Genomic DNA, 18,897 nt, shown 5'->3' with positions numbered 1-18,897 from the left:
ACTTTTATTCCATTCTGTGAATTGCCTTTTGACTCTGTTGATAGTGTTCTTTTACTAATAAAAGATTTTAACTTTGGTGAGTCTCTATTAATCTTCTTGGACTCTCACAGCAAAATACTACAGTGGGTGGTTTAAGTAACAGATATTCTCACAGTTCTACAAGGTAGACGTTAAAGTTAAGGTGCTGACAAATTCAGATTGATTGAGAGACCTCTTTATGACCTAAAAGAGTTGCCTTTTCACTGTTATCACGTGGTCACTCCCTTGTGCTTTGGATGACATAGAAAGAACTAGAAAGACAAAAAGTGACCAAATGAGCGAGCAAGAGACAGAAATTTACTATCTCTTTCTTTTATTATAAATGCACTAGTCTATAAGATTAGGACTCAAACTTCAAGAATTTATTTAACCCTAATCACTTACTTAAATATCTTAACTCAAAATACAGACATACTGGAGTTAACCCTTCAACATGTGAATTTTGGGACAGCACAATTTAATCTATAACAAAGTATAAATTATTTTTTTCTTTTGTTGTCTGTATTCTTCGTGTCATACTGAAAAAGTATCAAATATGATGTCATGATTTTGTCCTGTATTTTTTCTAAAAGATTTACAGTTCTCGGTTTAAGTTTCTGTTTTGAAGGCTTTAGAATTTTGGATATAGTTTAAGGAAGGGGTCTTTGCATGTGGATATCCAGTTTTTCATCACTATGCTTTGAAATGATTTTTCCTCATTTAATGGTCTTGGCGCCATCGTCAAATTCATTTGATCATAAAGAGGACAGTTTATTTTTTCAGCTGTCCACTATATTAGTGTATATGTCTATGTTTAATTCAAAAATAAACATATGATTTTTGTAGGTTTTTGAAATTTTTAGAAATCAGGAGGCATGAGTCATTATTTTTCTTTTTTAATATTATTATTAGCATTTACATATTAATAATATTAAATATTTCCTATCTATGATCACAAGATATCTTTCTATTTTTTTTGTGACTTTAATCTCCTTCAAGAAAGGTGGGTCGCGGAAGTCCAGCAGAGGCGTGGAACCCTCCTCTTCGCCTGGGAAATGGGCTCCAGCTCCCTGGTAGTCCAGTAAGACCAGCTGAGGCAGGGAATCCTGTCCTAGGCCAGCGAACTGTTTTGCTTGCCTGGTGCCCAGGGTCATCTGCCTGTGGGTCGTGTAAGTCCAGTGGAGGCTTGGGGTTCTCTTCAATGCCTGGGGGCCAGGCTTTGAGTTCCTGTCAGTGGAGTAAGTGCAGCAGAGGCAGGAAACCTTGCCCCAGCCCGGCGAACTGTTTTCTTCACCTGGGGCCCAGGATTCAGCTTCCTGTGGAAATCAGTGAGTAAGGAGGGAACAGGGAATTCTGTCCCAGCCTGGCTGACCTCTCCACCTCACTTGGAACAAAACTTGAAGCGCAAAAATATAGCAAAATGACAAAATGGAAGACCCACATCCAGCCCATCCCAACAAAGCCTAGGAGCCATGTGCATAGAAGAAAATAGATGCCACATACCTGAAATACCTGAAATAATAGTAACTGAAATAAAGAAGCAACTCTGGGAAGCCTTAAAGGAAATCAAACTAGAAATAATCTCTCAGGTAAAAGAAGAAATGATAAAAGAAATGAAGAAGATGCTGAACATATCTAAAGAAGACACAGTTAAAAATCTTGAGGCGATAAAAAATAAGATAGAATTCCTGGATGAACAATATAAGAAGCAAACAGAATATATAAAGCAGATGCAAAGAGATATACAGGAAATCAAAAACTCCATTGAAAGTTGTAAAAACTGCCTCAATGAGTGTGAAGATAGAATTTCAGACCTTGAAGACAAGATTGCAGCCATTGAACAGGAAAGATCTTTTAAAAATAACATGAAATCAAGAAATAACATTTCAACTCCTGCAAGATGACACAAAAAGAAACAACATAGGTTTAATAGGAATAAATGAAAAAAGAAGGGAACAACATAAAGGATGTCAAGACGATATTTAGAGAAGTAATAGCTGAAAATTTCCCAAACATGAGACTGGAAACTGATATCAAGATCAATGAAGCATATAGAACTCCAAATAGACATAACCAAAATAAAACTACACCCAGACATATAATAATCACCATCCCAGAAATCCAATACAAGAATAGACTATTAAAAGCTGTCAGAGAGAAAAGACAGATCACTTATAAAGGAAAACCTATCAGAATTACAGCAGACTTCTCAGCACAAAGAATAAAGTCAAGAAGAGCATGGAGTGAAGTATTTCAGATCCTAAAGGAAAATGATTTCCAAGCTAGGCTGATGTATCCTGCAAAACTGTCCTTCAAAATGGATGGAGAAATAAGATACTCCCATGAAAAAGAACTGCTGAAAAATTACATGATCACCAAGCCAACCCTGCAAAGAATACTGAAAGACAGCCTAGATCCATCTAGGAAAAAACCACTAAACAAAGCAGACAATTAAACAGAACCGAAAGACAAAGATGCAACAGCAGAAAGATAACATGTCAACAATAAACCAATATATAACAGTTCTAACTATTAATGTAAAAGCCTCAATACATCAGTTAAAAGAAACAGACTGGCAGAATGGATCAAGAAACAAAATCCAACCATATGTTGTCTACAAGAAACCCATCTAACCCAAAAGGATACCCACAGACTGAAAGTCAAAGGATGGAAAACAATACTTCATGCAACAGAACCCCCCCCCAAAAAAAAGTGGGGGTGGCTATTCTGTTTGCAGGCAATGTGAACTTCAAGCCAATAATGATCAGAAGGGATAAAGAAGGTCACCACATACTGGTTAGGGGAAAACTCCAAGAGGAAGAGATAAATATCTTAAATATATATGCACCAAATTCCAGAGCACCCGGTTATATAAAACAAATATTAACAGAAATGAAAAACCAAGTTAACAATGACACAATTCTAACAGGAGATCTTAACACACCATTGACACCAATGGACAGATCAATCAGATAGAAAATCAGCAAAGAAATAAGAACTGAATCGCACCTGTGATCAAATGGACTTAATAGACATATTCAGAGTATCCACCCAACAACAACAGAATACACATTCTTCTCAGAAGTACATGGGTCATTTTCTAAAATAGACCATATATTAATTCACAAAACATAGCTAAATAAATGCAAAAGGGTTGAAATCATCCCTTGCATGCTATTGGATCATAGTGCTATGAAACTAGAAATTAATGATAAAAGATACTACAAAATTCCAACAAACACATGGAAACTGAATAACACACTCTTGAATAACATTGGGTCACAGAGGAAATCAAAGAAGAAATTAAACACTACCTTCAAGAAAATGAAAATACAAATACAACTACAACTTAGCAGAATCTGTGGGATGTAATGAAAGCTGTCCTCAGAGGAAAATTTATAGCACTGAGTCCACACATCAGGAAAACAGAGTGAATATCTCAAACCATAACAACATCCTTACCATTAGGCATTTTGAAATACATAACCATAGCTGTCTTACTATGTACAAAAGATTTGAAGCTATTCTCATAAATTAGTGAATACCTCTTTCCTGAACCCCAGCTATACCATTAGCTACATTCTCAGCTCATAGTGCTATTCTATATTCCAATCATCAACTTAGTGGTCATCTCAGACTCCTCTTTTTCCTCTACTCTCTCCTCTTTATTTGATTAGTTCTTATTCTTTTTCTATTACAGTGACACAAATCAGCCCAAGGGCCTGATCGCTTGCCCGTCACTGGAAGGCAAGTGCTCTAACACTGAGATAAATCTCCAGCCAATGTAATTCTTTTGAATACAAGGCTCCCTTACTTTTCCATTGCTCTAAATCTTTACTATCACTTAGTATAGCCCAAACCATTCTCAAAGCTTCGCTAAACTGTGGTAGCAACCTTTTAACTTGGCCCTTTCATTGTAATGTCAGCTCCTTCCATGTATCACCTCACTCCCAACTATTATCTTGTTGTAACCTAAATTTAATCTGCCTAAGATACCAGATTTCAATCAAGCACTGTTAGTGCACAAAAATATTTTCATTTATTTTTATATTTTCTTGTAAATTGATCTTTTAACATACATCTAACATTTTCCCAGTGATGTATGAGAATATTTTATGCATAAACGTAAGATGATGAAAAATTATATTCAGGGGCAGTAAATATAGCTCAATGGCACAATGCCTATCTGGCAAGCATAAGATCCCGAGTTTGATTCTCAGCACCCTACCCTCTCCCTCCAAAATAGAAAATGATATTTAAGTATATTTAATTCAAAAAAGATGCAGCAATATAATTAATCTTGTGATCTCTTTTAGAGCTCAGTTCAGGCCAGTTTCTACTAGGACATCTGTGGCTTGGAAAGAGAAGTAACGGCTTCAGTCCCATAGGCATGATCAAGTTTTACATTTAATATGGTTTTCTGAATTCTATTTTGAATCTCCATTGATGTCTTGCTATAGGTGAGTAACTTTAGGAATAGAACCATAAATATAATTACCACAAATTAGTAGGTTTATGTATCTCACTTTTAGACTTAGAAGTATGTTCAACACTTCATAGTACCTGAGTTGTCAGTCAGATTCAAATGTAGCTCCAGCTCTGGCCACTGAGAGAGTTAAACCAATGTCACCCAGTAAAGGACAACCCTAAAAACTGTATTTATATATCCCTTTTGATTCATTACTACTTAAAGTCTATCTTGGTAGCTACATATCCAAAGCTCTTTGCCTTCTATTCCCTACCATATCCCTAGCCTAACCTGTTTCCTCTCTTGTATATCATATGCTTCACCTGTAGCAATTATCACACAGTTTTCTGGAATCTTCATAATTCTTTCTGATACCATGATTTTATCCATTCTATTTTCACTGCTTAGAAGGGGCCTTTTCATGGGTAGAAAACTCTTCTGTCCATATCTGAAACATATAGGTTAAATTGTATCAACTCTGTAAAACTTGCCCTAAAATATTTTGGTGCTTACACTTCATAGATATGTCATTTATGAAATTTATATTCCCTATCTAGCATGAATTTCTTAAATTAGTCGATTTTTCAGAATAATCTAGTACTGAACATAGGAAGTATTCTGTAAATATTTTTAATATTAAATCAATTGTAAGTGTGTATTTCATTTTACCACAGTCATTAAAAGAATTGTATTTATGTCACATGATTTACATGCAACTGATATGTATGAAGATTGTAGCTTAAATACTTATACCTGCACTATGCACATAAAAAACTACTAAGACATTCCCCTAAAGCAAACTACTCCTAAGAAAGTACATGATTTACGTGCAGATGAAAAAGAGAAACTATGTGAATTTTATTTCAGAAAAGAAATACACTTCATTAACAGTTTTCTATGGAGAGTATCTGATTAAATGCATTCATTTGCTCTGAAATCCTTCAAGCTGCTTATGGATCAAGTTAATTTAGGGGAAATGTGCTCTTTAAGGTTGAAGAGGTAACTTAATCCAAGGTAATTTGATGACACAGAAACTAGTTACCTTTCATCTCTCGTTTACCTATGATGGAATAACAAAACATGCACCCTTACAATTCAGTTTAACATTCAAAATCATTTATGGAGTACTTCCTATATCAAATATTAGGTTATTCTTCCAAACAGTTTGTTTTTAAAATACTTATACTAATTAGGGCAGATGAATTTTAGAAGGCTTATTTTGCCTTTTCTTTTTTCTTTTATTTCTTTTCTTCTTTTCTCTCCCCTCTTCTCTCTCTTCCTTCTCCTCTTTCACTGAATGTTGGAAGTGTTGCCTTAAATCTAAGAGGAAACTTGGGACTTGGACATTTTAGAACTGTTAGGGCATTGAGAACTCTTAGAGGTGGACTAAATGTCTTTTGCATAAAAGAATATTCATGAATCTTTTGGAGGCCAGGAGTATAATGTTACAGCTTGTACCTAGGTATCCCTCTAAGGCCTCAGGTGCTCATAGATTGGGCTTTTTGAAGGTTGCTGGATCTCTTGCATGTGATAAAGGGATTAAGGGTAAGTGGTACTAGATTAATCCACTGCTTGGTTTAGCATAGTTCTGAGTATGTGTAACAGGAAGCCCCACACTGTATGTGGGTAGCACCAATCAATAGTCTTGTAGTCTGGATGGAATATAAAGGGAGATTTAGTTTGCTGCTCGAGGTTTCATGCCTGCCTTGCTATGGTCTATTTTTTCTCTGCCATGGACTGGTGCCATGCAGTTCTGACTTAGAGACAAACAACTAATGAATGAAACCTCTACAGACTGTGAGCTTAAATAAACCTTTTCTCTTTTTAGCTGTTAGAGTCTTGTGTTTTGTCTCAAAAATGAGAAAAGTAACTGAGACAATATCCATAACTTTTTTCTATTATTTTATTTTGAAACAGTCTGACTAAATTGTCCAGAGTAGGCTTGAATTCCCAGTCCAGTTCTTTTTCTTCAACTTCTCAAGTATTTTGGATACAGGCGTGGGCCACCACACCTGGATGAGGTAGTATTCTCTCAAGTCAATGATTTATACTAGTAAAAATTAGCTCTTTTATGATTAAAATGCAATGCTGTAGCTTGGATGAATACATGTTTTTTTAAAGAGTCTCCAGTGGTTAATTCACTAAATCAGAAGCATACAGGAAACCAAGTCTATAACAGTAAGAAACCACTTATCTTATCATATATTCATTTTTGATCTTTTGTAATGACTCTCTTCTGAGAAGGTATAAACAAATAGATATTATACTATACTTACAAATTCAGGATCTGGTTTAGAATCTTTCATATTGACATTTATAAAAGGAAAGCGAAGATTAAGAGCATTTCAAGTAATACAAACTTATAAACGCAAAATTCATACTCATCTATTTCAAGCAAAATTAGAGATGAACAATCTGAATAATTTCCATATAATTTCATGTAATTATGTATGTGACACAATTAAATAAACCCATTTACTTTCATTTTACTTCCTTCTGGCTTGAGAAATGGTGTACTCAGTTTAATGAATGATATGAAAGCCAAAAATCACTTCTAATTTTCTAATTTCAACAAACATTAACTGAGTGCCTACTGTGTGCCAGGAATTGCATTTAAAAATTTAAAGGAGTCAGATTTAATATTTACACAGTGTATTTTCATGACTTTATAGCTTTGTAAGTGAATTATAAATAAATTAGATATTTAGTTGAAAGGTTAATGACATCATAATGAGAAAATAATTCTAACCCAGCTGCATTAGGATTAGAGTGAATTTGATTTTGTCAAATTTGACCATTTGACAGAGATCAATCTTCATGTTAGCTTTTGTGCCAGGACTAAATCTGCTAGTTTCTTGCTTGCCTTCTTCAGAAGAGCAGAATACTGGGCCTTCTAACTGAAGCTCTAGAGTCAACTTCACTATTGAATAAACAATGGCAGATTTTTGTCTGAATGTTCATATGGGTATGCCACAACTAGCAAAAATAGATACAGAAAAGCACATTGCTTGTCTGACACTTTTTAAGTATTGTGACAGGCTTTAAGCTTCTGAATGATAAGTACACTCTATATTACTAATATTTGTTGATGCCATCATTTCGAAAGGTCTCCATCTGCTCCACATTTTGTGCATTTTGAGATTTCTTTCTTTCACTAAGCTTGTGATATTTGCTTTTTATCTTACTCTGGTCATAGAGCAGTCTAACCAGTTTCTTCAGATATTGACACTGGATTACTTTCCCATATTAAGCCACTGCCTTACTGCTCTTAACCAAACAATGTCCAAGCTACAGAGGGACCTTTTTAAAGTTTATGACCTTCACCAGGAACAAAGGCTAACAAGATCCTGATTACTTAGAGAATGACTGTTACATCTTTGATGTCTGTAAAATCATAGATACCAAAATGGTGAGGTCCATCTATGGTCATACCACCCACAACATGGTCAATCTCATGTAAAATGGTGAGGTCAACAAGGTTCCTGGTGTTAGATACCCACTTAGTTTTATCCCACTCCTCCCAATTTCTATATTCAGATTCCCAGTGCCCTCAGCCTTTCTCTCCTTTCCTTTTATTCACACTCAGGTAACAGTCATATGTGCTACTTTTTAATGGAAGATTTGTATTTTGAGTTAGATGGTAGAAGATAGTGTGGATACATCCAAAACATGCATATATAGAAATGTCACCATGAAACATTAATTCATGCAATTAATGTGTATTAAAATTATAATAAAAAGATCTTCATATGACAAAACATATATTTATTAGGAAAATTTTAGCCATCAAGGGATTAAATAATTATGAATAGTGGTACCATTCAGGCATGTCATAAATCATAGTACAATGGCTCAGTAGCTTTCAGAATATCAAAAAAAAAAAACCATTTAAACAATTGTTTAAAGACTCACAGGTAAAAGGAGATTGCCATACCCTGACTAGCAAGCCCATCACTTGGGATAGTAGATCTCTTAAATAAACTGTAAAGACTTCTCTGGTACATTACTACAAGAACTGCCTTTTAAAATAATTATTCTTATAAAGTATATACTAAAGGATGTATAAGCATATTTTAAAATAACAAGTATACATATACATTTCTCTTATGTTTATTATATATATATATATATATATATATATATATATATACACATATACCCACTACCAATCATATAAAATGGAGCATTGTCAATTTTTTTGAAGTTTCCTTTCTCCTGCTGATTTATAGTTTTCTCTTTCTTCCCAAAAGGGAAACTTATATCCTGATTTATACACTGTGTATTTTTGTCACATATAAATGCATCATTTTAAAATGGATTGCTTAATTATTTTATGCCTTAGCCTTTATGGAAACACAATAATCCTTTACATGCCCTACCATAATTTCTTGTATCTCTGATTCCTCCATTTACTTTGCTATATAGAATTCCATTGTATGATGTTATGGTTTAAATTTATCATTACGAATTTATCAGCATTGAAAGGTGAAGCCTCATGACATGTTTACGTCATGATAGTGGAACTCTCAAGAATAAAGTTAGGCACTCTTGTAAAAGGGCCTAGTGGAGGATGTTTGCCCCTTTTAACTTTGCACCTTTAAAGATCCTTGAGGATGCAACCAAACATCAGGATGCTAGAAGAAGCCAGCAGCTTTCACTCGGTGACTAAAACTGTCAGTACTTTGATGCTGTATATTTCAGACTCCAAATGTGAGAAAATAAGGTCACATGATTTATAACTTACCCAGTCTCAGATATTTTGCTATATAAGCCCAAAGAGACTAAGACATTTGTCTAAGACAATTTATTCATTCTCCAGTATTTGGACATTACTTTATTTCTGGATATTTATTTGACCAATTTTAGTGACTAAAATGGATTTATGAATATGTCTCCTGGGTCACATTTCCACTAGTTTCATCACAGTACATAATAGAGGTATACCTTAAAAAGTATGAAGCACAGGTTTTACTTTACTTGTACTACATTAATTTCCTAATGCCAGAAGTTTTTTCAGACTGCTTTTACTGACACATACCTCATTACAACGCAAACAAATAAGTTGAGAAGGGTATTTAAGGGAAAACATGTAACTAGTTAATAACTGTGGGACCCAACAACCACACTTATCAGAGACAACTGAAATGTTCAGTCACCTATGAATCTAAATTCACAGCCTATCTAAAATTATTATCTAACATTATCTAACATTTCTCAAAACTACAGCTTTAGGACATAGTCTATCATTTAGAAAATCTCACATGTGAAATTCTATAACTTATTTTATTGGTTATAATCCTAAAAAAGAAGAGAAAAGATGAATGTGAATAAAATCATCATAACAATCACTTTTGGATTTATATGTGCCTTTTTCAATTTGAGACAACATTTTTATACTGAGCTATGTCACCAGCTGCAGTTTTGAGAAAGGATATCCCAAGTTTCTACTTGTTCAAGATCTACTTAAAGGTGTTATCTTTCTACCTCAGCATTGAGAGTTCTGGGACTACAGATAAATACATCTGCTCTCAATTTTAATGATGGCTTTTCATGGAATAATGAAAACTAAACAGCAAAGTAATACAGTGACCAGCCATGTATTCATCACTATATAGTATGAATATGTTCTCCACAATTTAGATGTTAAAGCTTAATCACTATTATGATAATATTAATAGGGGGATAATTAGACAATGACAAGTCTTGCAGGTACAGACTTTATTAGTAGGGTTAAGAACCCAGAACAGGGTCTTAAGAGAAATAGCAAGTGTTCCTTTATTGACTTCTGCTCCCTTTTCCAAGTGAAGACCCAATAGTCATCTTCTTCAGAAGACAGAGCCATAAGGCACCATCATGGAAGCAGAAACCAAGAGTTCACCAGACAATAAGTTTTTTAATACCTTGATTTGGTATTTTTCATCCTCTAGAACTGTGAGAAATAAATTTTTGCTGTTTATAATTTACCTGTGCTCAGGGATATTTTTGCATCAGTACAAATGGACTAAGTAATACCCTTAAGAATATGCATGTAGTTACAATCATAACAAGAACAAAAATTGGGAACGGGTAATGAGAGGACAAAAGAGAAAGGAGGAGGCACCAAGTAAAGTATTAAAAAAAGACTGTAGTACATACATGTACCCGCTCACCAAGATGATTGCAAACTACATGTACTACAAGCATGTACTAACAAAAGTGAAGTATAAAATGATTTTTTTAGAAATTTACATATATATTTGTATTCATAGATGGTATATATTCTTAAGTTATGCAAAATATTTGAATTTATGAAATCAGAATGGAAAATGCACAGGTATTGAGTCTATTGTTTTTGTAGTTTAGTTTGAAATTTTTCATTAAAAATTATTACACAGAAAAAAGTGTCAGAAAATGAAATATACATCAATAAAACTCAATATATTATACATATAAAACATACCTAAATATACATAGGTGAGAAATTGTGCATTACAAAAAAATGATGCTGTTGATAATTCCCTGTGATGTGATTCCATTATCCTCTGATCTTTCTATTTGAAAATACCTTTTCCCCTAAAGTAGTTATGTATTCTTCTATTTTATATTTCAGCATAAACACATGCCTGCAAATAATATAGAATGTTTTCGTCTTTTTAAACCTTTACATAAATGGTAGCGTATTGTATTTATAATTTAATAGTATTTTGAGAATATTAATATTATTTTTCTGACATATATGCATGTCATAATCTACTACCTATTTGGTAGAATGATACATCTGTAGAGACTCAGAGATAGAATGGCACTTCTTGATAGAAAGAGCATTTTCTTCCTTATTACAGGTTACTACATTGCTCTCAGACCTGACTGGAAATCTATGTTTTCTCCAGGAGTGTATAAATATTGTTAATTTATTTTCATGAAAACATTATTTTATCATAGTATAGATTAAGAGGTGATATAAGACTCAGATAACATTAAAGAATACTCAAAGTTTGATCATGAAGTGATGATACAGTATATTAAGAAACTTTACTCCTATCCCGAAAGTAAATTCAAAGATTTTCATCTGGAGAATGTCATCATCAAATTTTCTCCATAAAAGATCACAAGATGCAGTAGGCAGGATGGATTGTGGGAAAGCAGGATTTATGAAAGGACCTTAGAGGAAGCAGGGATTACTAACCAAATTTAATCACTTTCTTAGACATTTTTGTTTGTGACTCCAAGTAAAGGAACAAACTCTCCTTCGCAAATAAATTTTCCCCTAGTGGCCCTTCAAGGTCATGAAATTCTCTTCTAAACAGATTTTTTGAAGGATACATACTGTGTAGAAGAGACAAACAGTCTCTGTCAAGTGCATAACAACAAACATACCTTTATTGCTAATTACCGATTTCTTTTTGTGCTACTGTTTGCAAAATGGCATTGAAAATTGAAGCACAGATGTTCATTAACATCCTTCTTGATTTACTGATAATTCAGCCCTGACAATTTAATAAGCTTAGACTTCAACACAAAGATTATTTGTCACCACATTTTGGTGAGGAGTACTTTTTTTCACCTCTTGAACTGAGCAATCTGTTCAGCTATAAAATAATCATACTAAGAATATGAGGGATTTAAATTTATATTGCATATTTGAAATGAAGAAGACATTTCTCACCCATTCTTCATTTTACTTTCAAATAGCTTTTCATTTGAAAATCTCCTTTCTCATAAGAAGAAATTGGGGAATATATTCAAATATTGTTTAAATTTATTTGGTCTACAATATAACTGAATGTGGAGACTAAAATATGCTGAGCAAAATAGTTCTTAAGTGTGAATTAACCTATGTAAGGGTATTCTTGGTGGATAAATACTGGATATGGTAAAATGAGTTATTTTCTTGGCTTCATCTTAAATGCCTAGTCTATTACAAGAATTTCACATTTATTTATCTGAGGGATGGTTCCCAGAGCAGGATGAGGCCTAGACAGATGTTGCAAGCATACTTAGAAGTGTCTCAGACAGAAATACTCTCCTTAGTATGCAATGCTCTCCTCTCTTTGTTAGAGAAAGGGAATATCATCATACTGGCCAATATGTAAATCCTGTAGCACTTCATAATGTTGTAATCTGTAATATCTGAAAAGGTGTAACCTTCTTGTTGACAAAATCTTTCTCTCATGAACACAGTATTCTTTCAACACATGACCTTAATCTGCATAGAATTTGGTCAACATTCATTTGAATTTTCACAATTCAGGATATACCAAAGCATATATATTGGGTGATTAATAAATGCTGACACTGCCTAGTTGATAGTCTTATCTAAGATATTATAAATACACATACCAATAGAATAAGCACATACTGGATACTCTAATGAGGTAAAATGTACTTGGGTTTATAAATTTCCTTTTGACAAATCTAGCATTTTATCTGAAGTCTTTGTCTTCTTTCCATGATGAAATGACAGGCAAATGCACCACAGCTGTATCTGAGAGCTCAGTAAGAATCTTCAAAGAGGGTAACTGAGGCAGATTTGTTTCATCCTATTCCCTTTCAGTGATAAATATGAGCAAAACAGAAATCTGGACGCTGACAGATATGTGAAACAAGGACTTTATCATCTAGTTGGGAAGGCAAATTACATAAATATTAGGCAGTCATTTGATTAATAACAGAATATCTCTAAAATACTACACAATGTAACTTGTCTTCTGAGTGTATACTTAGAAGACATTCAGAGAAGAGATCAATATGAACTAGTAAACATTTGAATATATATGTGAATATTCATTGTATATATGTTTTTGAAGGTTTCTTTTTATGTATTAGTTTACTGATTGTGGTTCTTTGCTGTAATTTAGGATAATCAGATTTTGCTCAAATATATAAACAGAAAATGCTTATCACAAGTAGTATTTGATAATTGAATTGCTCAATTGAAATTAAAAATAAAGTTTGTTTATATTTCAAGAAGATAAATTTAAATTTAAAAAGTGAATTAAATTTTGAGTAAAAAACAAAAATATGAGACTGATTATATATTTCAAGCAATTAAATTTGTTTTTGTGCATTACTCAAAGTGGAACAATACAATTAGATTTATCTGGGAAAAATCAGCAGCATTACAATCCCTTCACCCACTTGGTTATAGTTTGGCAACCACAAAGAAAAAAAATGGATTCAGACTACTGTATCTGAAAAGATGGAGGAGATACACTTTTGTCCATTTCTCCCACTAAGTAAAGTAGAAAATCTTCGAAATTACTTATAAGACAAATTTGTGAAAATGTATAGAAGACTGGCTGCCTAGAAAATGGAGATACTGAGGAAAAACATTGTCATGAGTTTCTTGGAATTTATTTTTTCTCTTTTGTATTAGACTGGGTTGTGGAAAAACTGAAAAAAATACCAGAAATGCATACAAATAAAGAAAGCCTACTCTGTCTACTCAGAGGAACATGAAAAGACTACCTCAGAAGGAAAGAATACCCATAATAATAATTATTTTCCTCAACCAAACCCCACAAAATTAAACTGCAACCCTACTTTATCCTCATGAGTAAAGGCGAATTGGGAGCCTAGACCTCCACCTCTGCTTTATTCTAATGACATACCCTTCATCCTCTCCATTAGAATGGTATCAAAAGGCATAATGAATGATCAAGATTTTATTTTCAAGTAGTAATAAGATCTTACCTGTGTAGGCCATTTGGAGAACCACGTGTCCTACTCCAGCAAACAATACCAAACATTTTTTGCTCTGCAAGTAGTGAATGGTGATTAAGAATAGAATCTGGAATTTACCATTTGACAATAATGAGTTGACCTCCAAGGAGTCAATGGACACTGAATGCAGAACCTGAATTATACCATTGGATAGTAATGAGTTGATAACCATCTCTTCCTGTCAGCAGAGACCTACTAAAACAGAAGATTTACATAAGTTCCAAGATATCAATATCTAAAATTTATAATGTTCAATTAAATGTCATAGTTTATATCAAGATCCAGTAAAGTTACACCTTGAAAGAAAAGAGTTAGCTCCACAAATGCGTTATAACACATATTTTAATTATCTGAAGTATTTTAAAGCAACCATTACACTAAATTTTCAATGGTTATAAAATTGAAATTAATGAAAAATAAAAAAAATCAACAAAGAAATATAAAATATAAAACCAGTAAGAAATTTTGGAATTCAAACATTTAAAACTGAATGGATAGTTTCGATATTAGAGTGGGGGAATTTGAAGACAAAAGAATAGAAACTACCAAATTGAAATTGAGAGTATAAACTGGAAAAAATGCACAAGCCCTCAAAGACACATGACAACTCAAAAGTTATTCTTATAATTGAGACCTTATATAAGATAGACTATGAGTATAGAGCTCTCAAAATAAAAAAAAATGGCTAAATATTCCCTAATGTGAAGAAAGACACAAGCCATAAATGCGAGAAAAGTGAGAAGAAAAAAACACATCTTTAAAACACAGAAGTGACACTTCACCCATAAAAGAACCCAAATTCAAAGCATAGACTGCCTCATCTGAAACGATGGAGGGCACAATATTTTTCCCTGTGCTAAAAGAATGTATCTGAAGCTCTGTATTCTACAAAGAATGTAAATATCTGTCATATTGAAGAATTCAAATCATACACAATTTATGGAAAACTTAAAGAGAATTTATTGCCAGTAGTAAAATTGTTGCTAAATACAATAGATTTTATTTCTCTTCTTGTAGTTTCTAAATTATATTTGATAGCTAAAGCAAAAATTATAATGCTTCACACTGATGTTATTTACTATGTTGATGAAATGTTTAAAAACTATAATAAATACAGTTAAAAAGATATAATTAGAGTCTTAGCTTCTATAATTCATTCAGACTGCTACAGTGAAGCTAGAAAACAGCTTACCAGTCTCTTAAAACACTGAATATGCATTTATTGTGGGACACAATGATCATATTTATGGACATTTATCCCAGAAAAATGAAAACTTGTGTACACACAAACCCTTGATTGTGAATGTTTATAGCAGTTCAACTGATAATAGTCCAAACTGGGCACAAACAAAATATCCTACATTTGGTCACCAGATAAAGGCACAATCATCCCATGCAAAAATTTCCAGCAATGAAAAATGAAAAATCTGTAGATAATTTTCAACATATGCACAAATATCAAATGTCAAGAATAAAAAAGCAATCTTAACTATTATATAGTTTATAACTCCATTTATGTATCATTCTTTTTATTTCTATATGTTAATTAAATACATGTAAATATTAATTAAGAAAATATAAAAAACAAACATCTGAAAAATGTTTTATAAATAATTAGGAAATAAAAAATTAATACTGTTTCTTAATGTTAAAGATATGGCTAACAGTTACATAAAGTAAAATATATAAACATAAAAATATGCTCTTAAAGAAAAAAGACAACAGCATAAAACCTTTTCAATCAACTAAGAGAAACTAGTAGTATAACTGAAACAGATTAGTATATGTATGGAAATATGTTTGAAAGAATGGATATAGAATTTGGGAAATTATTTGAACTTCTCCTCACTTCCTACTTCTCTATCTTATGTTTTTGTCTTTGTTTATGTGTGTGTATATATTGAGTTTCTTCTATAAGTGAACCCATGCAATATTTCAGTTTGTATGTCTGACTTATTTCTCATGTTCTAAAGTTGCATTTATTTGCCTATGAATGACTTCAGTTTATCTCTTTAAAGCAGAGTGGTAGTCATTGTGCATAAAAATCATATTTGGTTTATTTATTCTTCTTTATTCTTCTTTAATGGACATATATGCTGTTTGCAAGATCTAGATATTATAAATTGGACCATGAAAATATAATATGCATTAACCTCTAGTCATCAGTCAAAAACTACCTGCAGATACCTCTAGTCATCAGTCAAAAACTACCTGCAGATACCACCTTAATCCAGGAAGAATACTTATCATTAAATAATCAAATAACAAGAGATAATGGTAACATGATCAAAAAGGAACTCTACTACATTGTTGGTGGGAAGCTAATCTAGTGATGCCAGTAAGAAAATCAGTGTGGAATTTATCCCTGTAGTGTATCCCTGTAGTGTCATATATCCCTGTAATGACAACTTCAACTCTTTGGGAAAACACCAAAAAGTGGGATACCCAGGTCAAATGTCATTTTTCTTTTATTTAAAGAAAGAAAGAAAAATAGGGGAAAAAAGGTAGAATAATACAGATTTTTAAAAAATAGAAAAATTAACACTATGAAATCGCTAGCTGATACATTATATATTGTAATCTTAGAAATAGTTGTTTAAGTTATAAAATCAAAGCAAAAATTGGATAGACACTACAACATTGACAGTGCAAACCATTCTGTTCAATGATCCAACAAATGTTTAGTAATATGGCCATCTATCTTACACACTTATACATTCTATTATAAGTTTTTTTGAGAAAATTCCACACTGATTTTCTTACTGGCTTCACTAGATTAGCTGCCCACCAACAATGTAGTAGAGTTCCTTTTTGATCATGTTACCATTATCTCTTGTTATTTGATTATTTAATAAGTATTCTTTCTGGATTAAGGCGGTATCTGCAGGTAATTTTTGATTTCACTTCTCCAATGGTAGGTGATGTTGAACATTTTCCATGTATTTATTAGCCATCTTTACTTCCTCTTCTGAAACCTGTTTATTCATTGTAATTGCCCACTTTTGACTGGATCTTTTATTTGGGGGAGTTTTTTTCTTAGTTCTTTACACATCCTAGAGGTTAATTCTCTATCTGAGAGATAGCAGGCATTACTTTTCTCATTTTCTTTTCATTATTTTGGTTGTTTTATTTGATGTGCCAAAGCCTTTTAATTTGATCATTTCATTCATTGGTTCTCATTATTATTTCCTGCAAAACTGGATGGAGTTCTGTTCAGAAATATCCTTGCTTGTGGCTATGTCTTCAGGAGTATTACAGTTATTATATTCCAAAAGACTGTTTTTTAGCCCTTTAGATCTTTGATTCATTTTTATTTAATTTGTTACATTGTGAGATATAATTTAGTGTATCATTTTAGACTCAACGTTTTTCATGTAGATATCCAGTTTTTCCCATTTACCAAACAGGCAATCTTTCCTCGAATATATACTTTTGGTATCTTTGTCAAAATCAAATAGCTGAATTATCTGGTGCTGTTTCTGCTTTCTCTACTCTGATCCATTGATCAATATGTCTGTGTCTGTGTTAATATTTCTAGTTTGTATAAATATAGTTTTGCAATGCAAATGCAAATCTTGTGATACTCCCAGTTTTGCTATTACTGTACGTATTTGCTTTTGCTATTCTAAGTCCCCTCTGCCTTTATACGATTTTTTCAATTTTTCCCCTGATTTGTGAAGAATATTTTTGGTATTTAGATTGGGACTGCTTTAATTCTGTGTATCAGTATTGGAAATATCGCCAATTTTACTATATTAGTTCCATCCTATTTAGGAACATGGGATATCCTTCTATTTTCTAATGTCCTGTTCAATCTCCTTTTACAGAGTGATGTAATTTTGATTGTAAAGTTCTTCCACTTCCTTGGTTAGGTTCAATCTCAAGTATTTCATTTTTCTTAATGTCATTGTGAATAGTACTGCTTTCCTAATTTCTTTCTCCATGACTTCTTTATTAGTGTATAGGAATACTGTTGACTTATGTGTATTTGCGCTATACCTTTCTGCATTGCTGAATTTGTTTATTAATTCAAGGAATCCTTCTGTTGAATATTTTTTGGGAGGCCAGGTAGTTATAGGATCAGGTCATCTGCAAATAATTCTTTGACTTTGTCTTTTCTTGTACATATCACCTCTATTTATTTGTCTTTCCTGAGTGTTCTGGCTAGTGTTTGTGAGAACTTTATTGAACAGAAGTTGTGATAGTGAACAACCTTATGTTGATTGCAGAGTGGAAATCATCAGTCCTTTCATTAATTTATGTCCACTAGGTTGGACTTAAATGGCTTTTATCTGGTTGACATAAGATCCTTCTATACCCACTTTCATCAATGTTTTAATGATGAATGCATGCCTGCTTTTGTCAAAAGCTTTTATTGCATCTCTTTGGATGTTAATTACTGGAATGTCCTTGACTCTGTGTAACTGATGAATTACACTTATTGATTTGCATGTGTGGAACCTGCCGTATCACTTGCCTGAATCCAACTTATTCATGTTGTACGATCTTTTTGATAATTCATTGCATTCTGCTTCCCAATAACTTGTTGAAGACTTTTGCATCTATGTTCATTAGGAAAAAAATGGTCTGTATCTCTCTTTACATTGGATTTTGTCTGCCTTTGAGTTCAGAGTATCGCTAGCTTCCAAAATTGATTTTGGGATTACTCCTTCCCTTTCAGTTTTATAAAATGCTTTGAGTAATATAAC

Source organism: Cavia porcellus, unplaced genomic scaffold, assembly GCF_034190915.1.
Source record: "Cavia porcellus strain 051 isolate PalLab524CR breed Dunkin Hartley unplaced genomic scaffold, mCavPor4.1 scaffold_3, whole genome shotgun sequence".
Taxonomy (NCBI): domain Eukaryota; kingdom Metazoa; phylum Chordata; class Mammalia; order Rodentia; family Caviidae; genus Cavia; species Cavia porcellus.
Note: the sequence above shows the minus strand (reverse complement) of the source record.